The sequence below is a fragment of the Parus major genome, chromosome 1A (assembly GCF_001522545.3).
Source record: "Parus major isolate Abel chromosome 1A, Parus_major1.1, whole genome shotgun sequence".
Taxonomy (NCBI): Eukaryota; Metazoa; Chordata; class Aves; order Passeriformes; family Paridae; genus Parus; species Parus major.
Window position 1 is genome coordinate 22464927 of NC_031773.1, and position 15199 is coordinate 22480125.

Genomic DNA, 15199 nt, shown 5'->3' on the forward strand with positions numbered 1-15199 from the left:
TCATGTGACAACCCAAAAAGTAATTTTGATTCTGTTGTAAAGTTTTATACTCGTTCAGCTGATGCATTACACTGATAAATCCCATTTTTATTGTATGTTATATTGTGGTGTTCTGTTGTAAAGACTTTATTGAAGTCCTCTATTTGTTTTGGCTTGATGGATCGAAAAATTGTTTGAGTTGTACAGGTCTGTTCACTTAACATGTATTCATTTAAATGGGCAAATAAGATACAAGGGTTGTGTAATGAGATGGAAAATTGCTAACCATATATTAGGTAATTACTATGAGTTTTGTCCAAATCAATTTTGGCAGAAAATAATAAATCTAGAAAATGGACTTGGAACCTACATTTCAGGTTGGTAATCAGTAGGTCACTCTTGTGAAAATATTTTCCTATTTGTTCTTGTTTAATGGGGAAAGAAGCCATTTAATAGCAATTTCATAGTGAGATACAAGAGTCCTATAAAAAGGGATACGCATCTGAGCTAAAACTTCCCTCAGACACAGAGTCTTGTTTTCTGTCTTTTTTTTCCCATTGAATATTGAGATTTTCCTGATCATCTCCTAAAATAAGTAAACTCCATAATCACCAAAAAAAAGGGAAGGACAGAAGTAGAACTTCTACATGATTAGGAGACAAGAATGACAGATCAAACCTGGATTTACTAGGGAAGACTTGGGTCATATTTTCCCCAGCCTTGCTGTGGTCTCTCCCAGTGTGGCTCTCCCTCAGCGCTCCAGTCCAGAGTCCATGGCAGAAGGAAGTTTGATCTCTCTCCCAGAAGACATATGCTGGCAGCAAAGTGACAAGGGAGAGTCAGAGGAGTCATGAAGACATTTGAGCCTTCCCTTTCCTGATGTCCCACTGGAGGCCATTATCACACTTTTCTCAAGATGAGAAATCTTATTCTCTCCATCCTTTAGGATTGCAGTCACCAAGTTTTATACATATCTATGTTTTTTACAACTTTGTGTTCTTCTACCGTGGGTTTACCACAACCCAAAATTCGAAAATGTCTACTTAGAATTTCCATGCAGTCATTAATTTGCTTGTCCTCTACTATGGCCTGTTTACATCAGAATTCTTGTTTTGTGGGCAAAATGCACTGACTTGGTACATGTTACAATGTATGGACAGGTTTTTATATTATCAAGTACTAACCACAATAACCAGGACAATGCAGAATTAACAGTTTGTTCAATCACACACTGTGAAGACATGCTGTAGTCTTATAATCCTGCTTTTTTAAAGACAAGAATGTCCTGCACTACATCTGCAGGATACAAGAGCTACTGTAAAGCAAACAGGAAGAGTTACAGCAGTAATTACTTGCAACATAATTATTACCTATACCTGAGCAAGGTCAGGGTCTATTCTTACTACTGCCCAAAGCTTTGGTGTTATTAGCACATTGCCCCATGTCTTACTCTGAGAAGCTCTGAGGGTTTGTGCAAATAACAGTCTATTTTGTGCAAGTGACAGGTGCATTATTTATGGACCAATATAGTTAATTTACTGTTAGATCTCTAACAGCTGAGTTAAGCTGAGTGTGGACAGATGCCTGCATTTGCCCAAAACCCTATTAAAGCCTCTAAAGTTTCAAGGAAGCATGAGACTCAGAGGAAATGCAGATCACTCCAAGCTTGGGGATGTAGTATGGTCTCACAATTACATTTAAATAGAATTAGTTTTCTGTGCTTCTATTTTAAGAATTTTGTTTATCATAACACTTCTTGAAGACAAAAAACAACATGTCTTGTTCTCATTCTAGCTTTCAGAGTGACTTTGCAAAAATTCTCTTTTCTTAAAAAATCATACCTTCTAAACATCTCAATTCCTTATGCAAATTGAACTGGACAGTAAGGTCAGTTAGCAGTGAAATAATGTTATTTAAAAAGGAATCCCCATCATGTATCAGAACTATCCATTAGGGAACATTAGTGAGATAAAAATTTATGTTTCCCAGCTTACAGCTTCTGACTGTTTATTTTAATTCTGTTCATATGCCACTGATTATCTGCAGTGGATTTAATATTCTGCAATACCAGATTTTATGTGATCTCTCTGGTCCTTTTTGTCTTGCTTTCCATTTAATACTCCATGTTATTATTTGGTTGCATGAAGCTTGAGCTTGGCTATTACTCTTTTGTTTCATTTCTGCTGCCAGAGTAGTTTTGATCAATACATCTTGTAAAATTTTAGCTCATACAATGCAGTACATTTAACAAAACTTTTTCTCAGCTGTTCTGATAACTTTCATTTCAAATACAGAAAACTATAAACCTGTCTACACCTCACTTCTGGCTTTTTAGTATATTTTGCACACTATTGAATATAAAATACATATGAACAGTTCATCCTTGAAGAAGCACATTGAGTTTTAAGGTTTTTAATACTACTGTATACATTTATATTTCAAGATATTTTCAGTTCCAACATGAAGTGTACAAGATAATGGGGCAGAGCTAACAGGATGATTTAGCACTTACCTCTAGCTACAGAATTTTTCCATCAATAAAAGGGCAATAATATAAAAGGGAGTTGCGTCAGTCTCACTTTCTGGGGACTCTACAGGGTTACAAGCTTTTATAATGTATATAACAGAGTTCACATTTCTGTTACTGAAATTATTATCCCATAAAACCACACCAGGGTGTCTTTCTAATGATACTTTTATGTAAAATGTTTGATTCAACAACAAGACCTATTCACACCATTAAAACTATTTATGCACAGTTTAACGAACAATTGCTCCTCTACACAGTCAGTAACCTAATCATTTTAATCTTAATAAACCACAGAGAAAATTCACAAGCAGTTATTATATATTGTGTGGGCTGCTTTCCATTCACTTTGGAGATTTCTGTAATAAAGCTCTGCCTGGAAGCAGAGAAGTTGTCCACCCCTAAAGGCTACAGGCTAGAGAGTCTTATATTTGTAAGTAAGAAAAATTCTTATTTGCCTTCAAATAAAGTCAAGCTGAGTATTTATCAAAATCAGAACTATTAAAGTAAAATACACGAAAGTGTGAAAATAGTAACTTAGGAAGCTATCACTAATTCTGCTCAAGGAAGTTGTCTTCTCTTCTGAAGTACACCTTCACCAAATTGTAAAGATCACTTGTGACTTTTCAGATTTCTGACTACCTTCAAGTTGGTTTTAACATTAATTTTTAAAATATATAAAATACTTGGATGTTAAAAATGGCATGTTTACAGTTCCAGTCAATAGTTTCTGGTATATCTGAGATATCATAAAGACTCTAGTTTTGGTTTTAAATATTTTTCCTAAACATAATTCAGAAAAATACTTATCAGCAGAGAAAACAAAAGTAAATAATGCTTAAACACATACAGTCAAACTTTACCTCTAGAAATCAGCTTCTGAGTAAGCTTTACCCAAATGAATCCTCTGTGTTCTGTTTATAATAGAACAAAATGTTTATTGATTAGAGAGTTGTTTGGTCAAACAGAAAATATCTTGTATTGTGAACAGGGGATTAATGAAGCCCGTTTTCTTATGGATTTCCATCCTACACGCTATGTTACATGGCAGTTCTGCAATCTGTATCCTCAGTAACTTCACATCAGTCTTCTTCAGTGTTTGTTGTTCCCTCTTACATACACACCCTCTAACTACTGCAGCAGCAGTTCTCTTCCCTGAGTGTGCTTGGCCTTGCAGCTCAGTGAGAGGTGATGCCAGCACACAAGCATGCTGACCAGCCCATGAGGTTTTGCATATCTGGCTGAAGAGCAGCTGGAATTTGTTGGGATGGCCTGAATGAGCACTAACATTGCAGCCTTTCTGCTGGTTATCTTCATAGTTCTCCCATCTATGTCTTCTACTCAGTGCGTGGTTTTCACCATGCTTGTAGGAAGACATTATGTTCTAGATCTCTGTATCTTTGTACAGTTTTTTGAAATTGTTTCTTGCTTAAAAACCAGTCCCACAGAAACCAGAATATGATGTGCAATTTCAATTTCTCTTGCACCCTGATGATCTCCAGTTCCTCTGGTGTTTGCTTGCACGCAGAGACAGCGGGCACAGGGGAGGACAGTTTGTGAGCTGGTCTGGTTTGTATTACTGGAGTTCCTCTCTACAGAGGTTCCCAGGACCAATGAAAGCCTCTTCTGCATGCTGAGCTGTTCTTTCCCCTCAGCTCAGGGATACTGTGGATATGAGTTTCATTACCCTTCCTTTCAGCATGAGTAGTCCTTCACACCTATGCTAAGCCATTTACCTATCTTACTATAATACTACTGGAAAAATATATCTGCATTGAATGGCTTTGAAATTACTACACAAGCCACAGACCAGGGAAGAATCCTGTTCCTTTGTGACTAAATATAACTGGGAGAATCATCATTAGTCTGCTTGCCATGGTGCTGCTTGTAGATACTCTTCAGTGACGACTCACCACTAAGCCAGCTTTCATAATTAGGAAGCGGAACTCATTGCTTGGTTCCTACCGGTTTGTATAGCTCCATTGCTTCATGTTTTCCATTTCTTATTTTGGAATGCTCTTCTAACTGTATACTAAATTATGTAAGTGTTTATCACCCTCAGAAAACACATTTTTTTAAAAATATATTTTCTAGAGTGCGTTCCAAAAATGTAATTTTCAGGGAGACTGAAATATTTAGGGCATCAGCAAAGCAGTATTGAGAATTTTCTCTCTAGGGTCAGAGTGAAAATCTAGTCTTATTATTAAAATGCTTTGCTCAAAATAGAGACTTCTAGCTTTGCCATAAGGTATTTTGGTAACTCATACTATCTTTCCATGCTCATACTTACAGAGGAATGGAAGAAAATAATGTTTCTTATTCACATTCTCACCCCACCTCTGATTTAAAGTCATTCTGTGCAAATATTATAGCTAGTTATGGAGCTGATAATAATAAGAATATCAATAGTATTGGCATGATCATAGCTTGCACTTTCTGCTCATTCATTGTGCTGTTTCAAGCATCAGAATTTTTACACATAATATCATCTCTACTGTAGTTCCAGCAGAAAGTCCAAGCACTCCCTCAAGCTACAATGTTATAGAGCATTCCATAAAGCTGCATTTGTATTTATGTTTGGTGTTAGCAAATAGATGAGATTAAACAGATGGCACACAAGTGCATAACACAGTTTTGATCTTTGTAGGATAAATTAAAAACTTCTGCAGTGTGCCCAGGGTTTCTTTTCTGTACATCTTTGCATGAAGCACTTCTATTATAAATCTTAACTGTTAATTTTGCAAATCAGCACTAAAATGATAGATAAAGCTGTGAGGACTTAAAGAATGCAATTGCATGTGTCAAAACAGCTTCCCCATAAGATAAACCACCACAACAGAATTTCAGATAAGCACAAACAGCACAGCAGGAAGGATTTAACTCCAGACCTAACAAAAGTGAAGGTGTGGAATGAGCACACCAGAAAAATTGAACTCTGCACACTGGGGGAAAGAAAACCACTTCTTACACCCATGCCAACCTAAGCTGTGGGAATTTTGGTGAGCTCCCTGTGAATATCCAGGACCTGGCCTGTATAAAAGTGGCACCTCCAGAAGAACAACTCGGGAACTGCCACCCCAGAGAAAAGAAAGGCCAACAGGACACTGCAGGAATCCACATGGTGGGGACATCTTTTGCTTAACCCCTGTCAATCATGCATTCTCTTTCTCCCTCTCCACAGCCCATTCCTGTTTCTTCCTATCCCTCTACCTCACATTTACCGTTAAATAAATCTGTGCTATTGATTTCAGCATATGGTCTCATTTGCACCTTAATGTAGGCAGAGTCACCTGTTATAATGGGATCTTAACAGGGCTGAAGTCATGGTTTTCTGAAGATATATCAGTGGTAATCATTTTGAAAAATAAAAGCTGTTATATAATACCCATGGAAGAGAAGTTAGAGCTAGATGATTTTTAATTTCCCTTCTAACCGTAGCCATTCTGTGGTCCTATGATTCTATGAATATAAGAACTTATATATTGAACAGCTTATCTGCATAAAACAAAATGTCATTTCTAGCTGTACCTTTTGTTTACTGTTTGAACTGTTTTGTTTACTGTTTGAACATTTTCATGTGTGTTCAAAATCCAACATTCAACATCCCGAGTTACCTGAAGTTTATATTTCAAGGCTGTCACATTTCTGATGAGAACTAATGTTAACTCAATTCAGAGAAATAAAGTTTTAATGTAGAAATTTGCTATATTCTGAAACCAGACTATGTACAGACCAGTTTAATTAAACTTTGTGAAAGATGATGAGATTAATTTATAAAGGTGTCAAGAATGACAGAAATGACTAAGAGCCAAAATGCTAAGCAGGATTATGCTTTTCAAGTCAATATATATAACTGGTTGTACTATTACGAATGTGGGTTGTACTGCTGAATGGTACTGCATTATGTATGTCATTATGTATTGTATTATGTACAATTCTGATAGAAAAGGATCTGCAATTTTTCCCTCAATTATATATGTACCTGAATACATAAAAATGAGCAAATAATTATATGTTATCCGTGTTCCTTTATTAGCATGTGTCTTTCAGCAGATCAAGGAACTTCATCAGTCATGATTTGCTTGTACTTAAGTGGCCTTCCTCAGCAGCACTGGTGTGGCTGATTGAATACTTATTTTAAAATTTTTAATATGCTGGTTTGCTCTGGGAGTTAGCAACTGGCTCTTCCTTTTAAAGTCAAGAAGCTGACTTTGCATAATCTGCAGGCTGAACAATGAATCTAATTTCATGGATTTTTATTTATTACAAACATATTTGTATTAAGTTCTGCTAAGTGAATTTATCCTGTACTAAAGATACTAGCCTGTGAGTCCTGGATTGCAATACCTCATATACACACAAGGGCTGGCAGCAGTTCTTAACATCTTGTTAAGATCCCATTATAACAGGTGACTCTGCCTACATTAAGGTGCAAATGAGACCATATGCTGAAATCAATAGCACAGATTTATTTAACGATAAATGTGAGGTAGAGGGATAGGAAGAACAGGAATGGGCTGTGGAGAGGGAGAAAGAGAATGCATGAGTGACAGGGGTTAGGCAAAAGATGTCCCCACCATGTGGATTCCTGCAGTGTCCTGTTGGTCTTTCTTTACCCTGGTCTTCTCTGGGGTGGCAGTTCCCGAGTTGTTCTTCTGGAGGTGCCACTTTTATACAGGCCAGGTCCTGGATATTCACAGGGAGCTCACCAAAGTTCCCACAGCTTAGGTTGGCATGGGTGTAAGAAGTGGTTTTCTTTCCCCCAGTGTGCAGAGTTCAATTTTTCTGGTGTGCTCATTCCACACCTTCACTTTTGTTAGGTCTGGAGTTAAATCCTTCCTGCTGTGCTGTTTGTGCTTATCTGAAATTCTGTTGTGGTGGTTTATCTTATGGGGAAGCTGTTTTGACACATGCAATTGCATTCTTTAATCCCACACAAGCCCTGACCTGAGATTAAAGTTAATGGCAACAAGCTCCCCACCTAAAGCAAACTTTCATAGTCTCACATCATTAAAATCCACTCTTCACTGATTTTACATTTATTTAATGCCCAGCACTAATGAACTACTTGCAACACTAGGCTGAAAGTCAAATGACATACTGTGCTTGGAAGGACAACACAGTAAGACCTCCAAACACATTTCCCAGTCCAATAGCTTCAGACATATACTTTTCAAGTTAAACCAAATTTTTAATAGGTGTTCCATTCTTTAGTAGGACATTTAATTGAGCAGCTAGACACTATATGGTTGCTATCATCATATTTCACTATAACTCATTTCCAACAGTCCTGGATTATCTATAAATATAAAACATGAAGAAAATATGAAGCTCTCAAAAAATCCAACCTGAAAAATCTGTAGGTAAAATAACGGCAAAATATTCCAGAACCTCTTAGTGAGACTGAAATCATGATTTTCTTAATCAACAAGAGTACAAGAAGAAAATGTGTCACTTTTGATACTAAATGACAGCACAAAGAAACTGTTAGATCCAAGAAATATTAATGAACACTCATGATAATTAGTCATCATAATACCTCTCTCTTCTGCATCGTATCTGTCTGGAGGGCAGGAACTTAAAAGCAGATGCATGTAAGGTGAAAAAGATAATGTAACAAGACTGTTAGAGGAAAAAAAAAAATAAATAAACCCCACAAAAACTTAGGATAAAAATCCAATAGGAGGCATGTAGGAGTAGGTTAATAAAGACCAAAAAAATCAACACAAATTTCATAGCTAGAACCTACAGCCCACACTGTTCTATTGTCACAAGCACCCAGTGCAATGTCAGAAATAATATTCATATCTTAGTGTTTTGGGGAAAGTGTGTGTGTGAACTTATGAATATATGTAACACATATCTATGCATTTTGTATTTGTGTTCACAGAAATGTAGCAATCTAAATCAAATCAATTCCAATGACACTTGTAAAAAAAAAAAAAAAAACTACCAGAAAAAGATAAAAGGAGATGAAAAATCCTTCCATTAATGCATTTTAAGTTTTTTCCTGGTGCTTGTACTTTTTATAGTCAGTAGGTGTTCAAAAAACTGCCAGATACACAAATGCCCTCTGAAATTTCATGGAAATACAGCATAAGATAATGGGACACTGCAGATGTAATTGCTTCATGACTGCAACTCTGAAGAATTTAGAACTTGGCTTCTTATTTTAGCCCCTTAACAGTATTAGATTCTAGCACAAGCTAAAAATATCATGTAGGTACTGATGATGTCACTTCTTTTGTATTCCTGGTAGAGCTGGAGCTGTATAAAAGCTGAGGGATTACTGTGTCATTTGAAATCAAAATTATTACACTTGAATTTCTGCAACTGCAGGTTCTCACAGGACTACTGGCCTCCAGGCTTATGGAAATGAAACACTGCTGCTAGCCAGAAGAGATTAGTAAACATATTGCTTGTGCTTCTGGAAAACTACCACTGGGTACTCTCCCAAAAGAAGTTCTGCTTTGTATTTTAAGTAGCAGCTGCTCAGCATGCTAAAATATCCTGTACAGATTTATTCTGTTTTGCTTTCCACAGAGTTCTTTTCATCTCAGTGACCAAAAAGAGTGGGACAGAAGTGGAAATTTGACATTAATCTGAGTGGTTGCTGGCACTTTCCAGAGCAGAAAACAGCCCTACAAGAATTAGGTTATATTTAAGAAGTTACTTGGTTTATCACTTCTCCCATATCCATATGCACACATATGCTTTCTCACTTTGTCCCACTGAAAACACACATATGTACACAAAGAGAATCACAAAATTACAGAATGTGTAAGGGAAGGGGCCACAGCAGATCACCTGGTCCAACCTTCCTCCTCTAGCAGGGGTCATCCTAGAGTACATGGCATAGGATTCTGTCCAGACAGTTCTTGAATATCTCTGGTGAGGGAGATTGCTGTGGCAATCTGTTCCAGTGCTCAGTCACCCAAACAGTAAGGAAGTTCTTCCTCATATTTAGTTGAAATTTCCCGTGCATTACCTTCTGCCCATTTGTCCTGTTAGCCTCGCCAAAAAGAGCCTGGCTCCATCCTCTTGACACCCTTCCTTCAAACACTGAGGTTGCCTCTCATTCGTCTCTTCTTGAGGTTGAACAGGCACAGCTCCATCAGCCTTTTCTTGTAAGGCAGATGATCCAGTACCCTCATCACCTTTGTCATCTTCCACTGGACACACTCCAGGAGCTCCATTTCTCTCTTGCACTGAGTCCAGAATTGGACACAGCGCTCCAGATGTGCCATACCACAAATGTATGATAAAGTAGAGGGGAAGGATCACCTTCCTCAAACTGCTAGCTCTTCCTAATGTACCACAGGCACTGGCCTTCTTAGCCACAAGAGCACTGCTGGCTCATGGACAACTTGTTGGAACTTGCTGGGAGGCATCTGCCCCTTCATCCAAGTCATTGATGACTAAGTTAAACAATACTCAGCCCAGTTTTGAACCTTGGGGTCATCACAGGCCTCCAGCTAGACCCTGTGCCATTGATAAAGACCTTCTGGGCTCTCCCATTCAACCAGTTCTCAATGAACCTCATTATCCACTCTTCCAGTCCCCAATTCCTGAATTTTCCTATGAGTATGTAGTGAGACAGGCTTGAAAGACTTGAAGATATCAAGGCAGACAATATTCACTGCTCCCCCCATCCTCCATCCAGGTAGCTGTTAAATCATATTAGGCAAGCAGGTTGGTTAAGCATGATTTACCTTTTGTGAATCCATGCTGACTGCTCCTGAACACCTTCTTGTCATCCATGTGGATAGAGATGGCCTCCACAATTCCATGAGCTGTGAAGCTAAATGTGCAGATCTGACAGTGGCATATAATCATCTGGGGACAGTTAGGTGGTTTCCAAACTGGAGAGATACTGGAAACCCTCCTACTTGTTTCCAGAGGACAGCCATAGGGTTTTAAAGGATTTCTTCTGAAAAGATTTTTGGAACATGATTCATATGACTAAGCTGCTTACTAAACAACTGCACATCCCATGTAAAAGGCATGAAAACAAAATAGTCCAAAGTATTATGCCCTCCTTATGCCAGACTTTAGGTTACAGTCCTACCAAAAGATTTGAAGAAAATAACTGCAAACATCAACTCGGAATACAAAGGAAATAATAACTTCTTACTCATTTATTTTTTCTTTGCTCTATTCACCATTTTATAATATATTCCTATGTTTGAACAGACTAGGAAAAGTTTCTGCTATATTTGACAAGTACCTTTCCAGTGGGGCTAAAATGAACTGAGATTTACCTTTATTTTCTGCAGATATCTCACACAGACTATGGGTCTGGATAAGTTGTAACAGTAAGTAATTGAGGAGAATAGTGAAATGTGCTTTGATTCTTAAGGGAAAAAATCCCTCTCCATTTAGGAAGGTACACCTGAGAAATATGTTGGCAATGCTGCTTGTGTATGAGAAGACTGATGACCATGAATGAAGAAACCAGATAAAAAAAACAAAACAGCAAATGTATGTGATACAATCAAATGATCATTTAAGAACTTTAAAAGTCAAAGGATGCACTTTAGAGTGGGACTTTTAAATAAAATTTCTTTTTAATTAAGAAGTTTTCATCTCTAACATCCATCTGCTAAAGACAAAATATTAGAATGTGGGAAGGAGAAATCGAGACAGAACAGAACTGTGGATAAAGATGAGGAAAGATGAGAGATGTGTGAGATTTCAGACTTCTTGATAAGAGTTATACAGGAAAATTAGATTAAAAGGTAAAAAGCCAAAGATGAAAAATCCAGAAAATAAATATTTTGAGTTGAGAATGAAAATAATTGAGTTGAGAAGGCAACTGAAAACGCTCCTCTCATACAAGAAAATTTGAAGATTAATTTCACTAAAATAGGTTTATGAAAGCTAGAGATGAAGGTGTTAAGCACAAATGAACATAGAGGTTGCTGCAAGATTTAAATTGTGAAACTGTCCCCTTGGCCTGCTACAGCAAAATAGCTGGAGAGTAGAAGAAAGAAAACCATGCTATCCTAATTTCATGTATGAACAGAAAAGATTAGACAGGGATAAACAAGCTGTTTTGAAAAATTTATCCCGCAGACCATGTTTCATGGAGGATGTAAATAGAGACAAAATTAATCTGAGTCCAGAAAACAATGGTGTGCCATTACTTCAGGAAGAGAAACCATGTCTCTAGATGGCATGTCTATATCATGTGCATTACATATAGCTCCTGGTTCTTCAGATGCTTCATCTAAAAATATCTTTGGCCCCTTATTTACATAAATATAATGAAAAATATGCAAACAACAATGAACTTTAAGAAGCTGATGAAATCAAATAACAGGAAATTCCATTAATGTTAATAGGTTAAATTGGATTAAAAATTCATTAGTAGTCACCAAGAATCGCTACCTGAGAAACAGAGCAAGTGACATCACATAACATAGACCACTTTTTTCTGCAAAAATATAGCTTCCTCTAAAATTATTCCATATATCCTTGACTTTGAGGAAGCAGTCTAAATTACTTGCACCTAACACTTTCACATATACAGATAAAAAGTACAGAGAGCTCTAACAAAAGCATAGATTAAATTTTTCAAAGCCAGTCATACATCTGTTGAATTTTCAGGAAGAGTCCTGGATGAACACTTCTTTAAATGGGCATTGGTACATTAGTGCATATAGAAATAGGGATTTCTTAGAAACATTTACATGTATTTTTATTTTCCATTGAAATTAACTATATTTATTGTCAAATATTTTCTTTGAAAATATTCCAAATGGTATTTTGCAGCTATATTTTGGTAGCTGAGATATAAATAAGCTCTGTGCAAAATGTAATAGTCTTCTTTTCTCCTTCTTCCAAATCTGGTAGCTGGGGAGTTAATAGCTCTTGGAAAAAAACAAACTCCATTATGCCAAATTTTATAACACTCTTGCAGCAAAAATGACTTTTTATGTCAGAAGTGTTAGGGAAATGGCATGGTCTCAAACATTACTCATGGCACCAGTAAATTACAGAAATAAATGCTGTCATCTGCTATCCTAATCCTCCAGTTCGCTGTCATTTTAGAAGGAGAAATTATCATTATACAGGATCCAAAAAGCACGAATATTATAAGAAAAAATGGATTAGGTTTTCTTATTTACGTGCTGTGAAGATGTGATGGCAGACAACTAGAGCAGATGGATGCGTCTCATTACAAAACTAGCAGTTTCTTGGAAGTTCAAAGTACAAATTTGTTTAAAAGGGGAATAAAATGGAAAGGAATGCAATATATAACATTAAGATTCAGTCCCCATGATAAACAGCTTAGAGAAAAAGAAACTAAATTAGGTGTAGAATTATTTGTCCTCATCAGTCCATAAGTAGTTTGGGGTGCAAGTTTCTTACATCTCCTCATAACAAATATAATTCAGTTGTATGTATCTTTAATACGAACACAACAAAATGTGTGTCAGGGGAAGAAAATAGTCCATTTTCCACTTTTAAACCATATGCATAATCCTAGACATAGGAATAATTGCAGAATTATAATTTCAGTAATTGCTCACTACTGTTAAAGGTATCTCAGAGGTAGTAAAGTATCAAGAAGATGATGTGTTGGGCACATTATTTACAGAATCACAGAATATTCTGAGTTAGAAGGGCCCCACAACGATCGTTGAATCCAACTCGTCAGTGAATTGCCCATACAGGGACTGAAAACACAACCTTGGTGTTATTAGCACCATGCTTTAACTTGAAGCTTAATGACATGTTTTTCCTAAAGGTTTTCTCTTTGTGTTATACAGACAGCCTAAACTTAGATTTGCAACAAAATCTACCAGGAAGCTGGAACAAGTTTTATTGAAAATAAAACAAAACAAAGAAACAAACAAAAACAACAACAACAAAAATTCTCCCAAGGGTCTGGTAACATGGTAACATGGTAACTTGGACTTTTAACTACTTTCTCAGTTTTCTTCTGCAGCATGTACCAGCATGAAGGACATTTATAAGTACTTTCTTCATATTTTTTTCTTCAATTTTTTTTTTCATCAGAGGACATTTTTCTCTCTGAAAAAAAACAGTTCAACAAAACACCCTTTAGCTTATCAGTAATTGTGTATTAGTCAACAGTACCAGCTTTGAAAGAAAAAAGAAAAAAAAAAGAAAAGAAAGATAATGTGGAATTATTTCAGGGTCTAATCCTGAAGGGAACTTTGCAAGTATGGATCTTTCTTGATATTGTATATTTTGCCAAAAGTAATAGGTTATTAAACTATCTGTATCAAAATCATTCTCTTACTATTTTGCATGCTTCCCAGATCTTTAAACAAATCCTGTGGATGTTTGGACTTTACATTTTTTATTATATTTTTTTCTTGTATTATTAGTTTGAAAAGCTGTTTTAATTTTAATACTTATTGTGATGAAATGGAGTTGGTTTAGCCTGTTAGGAAGAAGGGCTGTTGTGTAATTACAGATGCATAAGTGAACTTTTCCTTGAACCATGCAATTCTTGCACTCTAATTAGGTCTCCATATCTAATTTGCATAATTTTTTAATATTCTGATGGAATGGAATATTCTGTTCTCAGGACTGGTGAACAGTTCATTAATAGCACTAAAGGAATTAGAAATTCATTGTGAAGATAGCTCTCACTAGCGCTAGTCCTTCTGCTGCATCACAACTAGTCTGTTCTGTTGAACATGAAGTTTTGTTCTCTCTGGCCTCTTGCTTCTGAATATTCAAGCTGCTTATCAACAACAAATTTACCAGCTCAGCTCCTCAAATCATTTACAGTGTTAGAAATATTCTAGCACTCAGCTGAATGAGATATGGAAAAGTTTGATGAGTGAAGGATGTTTAGAGGTCTATGGGCTATTTTTAGTTCATCTCCACATTGACATATTATTTCCTGAAGCTTTCTCTTATCTATGTCCTTATATTGAATTCCTTACCATGGTATCTCAGGGTTTCTGTTTCTTTGGGCATTATTAAAAGTGAGAGAAGTCCTGATCTAGGCAATTCTAACCTGCAGGCACAGAAATTGATATCTGTACCTTGTACCCTTGCCCAGAAAGCGGAGGTCCCGAGGGCAGAACGAAACAGGAGAGATGTGGTGGGCATTTTAAGCACATGGCAGAGTGGCAGCAGCGTGACTTAGCTTAAATGAACCTCCAGGGTTTCTTCCTTCAGTCTTTCCCTTCCTATTAAGGATTGCCCCATTCTTTTAGCACCTGACAGATTTTTTTTGTTTTCTAATCTTACCTGAAGTTGCCATTTTTGTCTGAATCTGACAGTGAAGGTTCATGTCTCCTTTCAATTACAAATATCATTTTCCTGGAACATAGAAGCAAATCATCAAAGCTGTTAAATCCAGTACTCTGATATTTCACGTAGTCTAGATGCTGAGACAGTTAAACTAGTTATCTAACACTTGAGAAAGGAAATTTTGTATACAAATGTATTAATCAAGCCTTTTGCTCATTACAATATCATATTTAGAGATATTTAGAAACGTCCAAATTCTTTTTTACTAAACTCTCTCCACCAGAGCAAAACCTCATGTTTCTGTTCCCAGGTGTTATTTGCCCTTCTCATTACACTATAAATATCTTGATACTTCTAGATTTCTTTGGAAGAGGCCTTTTACAATGCTTTTTTTTTTTTTTAATTATTTTTTTACTTACAATATTAAAGCCAGATGGGTGCTGTATATCAGAG